This window comes from Uloborus diversus, chromosome 10 (assembly GCF_026930045.1).
Source record: "Uloborus diversus isolate 005 chromosome 10, Udiv.v.3.1, whole genome shotgun sequence".
In the NCBI taxonomy this organism is placed as follows: Eukaryota; Metazoa; Arthropoda; class Arachnida; order Araneae; family Uloboridae; genus Uloborus; species Uloborus diversus.
This window is the reverse complement of record NC_072740.1, coordinates 11,157,561-11,159,476: the sequence shown is the minus strand read 5'-3', so window position 1 is coordinate 11,159,476 and position 1,916 is coordinate 11,157,561. Positions and strand designations below refer to the sequence as shown.

Here is a 1,916-nt window from a genome sequence, read left to right as displayed (position 1 = left end):
ATTTTATTAATATTGTTATTTTAATATAATTTGTGAAAATGTTTAGCAGATTGCTAGTTGGAAACCCCAGTTTAGCATTGTATAAATGAGAGATAAAGCGATGGCAATTTTTCTAGTGATACCTAGATAAATTATTGAGCACATAAAAGCTATACAGAATCGAGAACTGAAATTTACATGCAGACGTATTCATATTCTTCTACATCATTTTGATCACACATATTTCACATAGCAACTATAAAAATGTAAATTGTACTTATATTTTTAGAGTTAGGATAACAATGAAACGGAAAAAGCCTCTAAAATTAGTTAGTGTTTCAAAATCTAAACATTTCTCTTTTCGAATCGCCGAGGTTTCAGAGCTGAGTATATAAACTACGATCATTTTTAAAAGTTGAGAAGCTATTAAAGTTAACTGCAATATTTATTTTCATTTTCATTTAGTCTATGATCTTGCTAGTTAGTTGTAGAATAAATATCATCTTCGCTAAAATATTCAACGACGTTTATAAGCAGAAACAATGAAACCATGTAACTGACAGCTATTATTTTATTTCAAAATAGTATTAAATATTTTTAAAAAGCTAACGAAATGCGCCCCCATCTCAAATCGAAAAGCAAAAAACAAAAAAATAAATAAATGAATGTCCTAAATATAAGAAGTTCTTTTAACTATTCAATTCCATTTTTAAAGCGAAATAATAATGATGATAAATAAATAAATAAATAAAATGAAATTCCAAGGTAAAAAGATTGAAATTTTGACAAAAATGAGAGAATATTTATGTTAACGCATATTTTGGTGATTGTTTCTGAAATCATTAAAATTGGTCTAACTAAAAAAATTTGCAATTCTGAATATATGTTTTTTTTTCCTTTGTATTCTTTTCTCTTTTTCATTTTCTATTTGAAAACAAACTGGATTTCCTTTCTTTCTGTTCCTATTCCAGTTATAGCTTCTTAAAAATACCGCTGTTTATTTCTAATAAGATCTAAATCGTATTCGATTCTTAAGAAAATGTCCCCCCCCCTTCTTTGAAGAGCAAAATAAATTAAGAGGAACAGAAATATTAAGAGGGGGAAAAAGAAAGAAGGTTCCACCGAGATTTGAACTCGGATCGCTGGATTCAAAGTCCAGAGTGCTAACCATTACACCATGGAACCACTTCCATCTCAGGCCGGGATTCGAACCCGGAATACCTGCAGGTGAGCAATATGCTCTAACCACTAGACATCATGAGATGACGAACGAAGCGTTTCCGAAGAGGAAGAGTAACGATTTTCGTTATTAGCATTCAAAATAAACAGATAAGATGTAAGCTTGCGTTGCTTAAATACAGATGCAAGTGGTATAAGTCACTGAAGAGCGTATTGAAAGATACTAAAATGAAATTTTTAAGTATACAAAACATTATCTAGGTAGTTTGAAATCGCGCGAAGAGGGCAAGGGCACAAAACAGTTTAGTTTAAGAATATAAATACCAAGTAACAGTTTAAGAAGCAATAGGCAAACAACCAAGAAAATATTGATTCTTTAGATGAGTCTTTTTTTTTTTCTACATATTAAGTCCAAAGAAATAGGAACTATAGACAATTATATTCCATGTAATGTTGTGTTGTTAGTGTTAGGGTTTGTGGTATAATAAGGGTTTTAAAAATGTTCTTACCACTTATGAAAATATAAATTCACTCACCAAGTTTGTCACCAAATTTTGAGAATTATTATCTAGCCCATCACCAAATGAATGGTCTTCACCAACTGTCAAAAACGGCTTCCTAGCCAACGTAACGAACACAGGGGTTGGCGAGCGAAGCGAACAGGGGACTACTCTATTAGAATGGTTAATAAGTTTTGAAATGACTAAGTTTTCACTAATGGGTAGGGATTACAATACCGGACCAAAAATTCAATACTG

The 1,916-nt window shown here is 31.1% G+C and overlaps 1 non-coding gene across 1 annotated transcript; it reads right to left on the bottom strand.

Annotated features, from left to right (window-relative positions):
- Positions 1 to 1,092: 1,092 nt before the first annotated feature.
- Trnaq-uug (transfer RNA glutamine (anticodon UUG)) lies at positions 1,093 to 1,164 on the bottom strand. The gene has a single exon. It is a non-coding gene; the product is annotated as a tRNA-Gln (tRNA).
- Between the last annotated feature and the right edge of the window lie 752 nt (positions 1,165 to 1,916).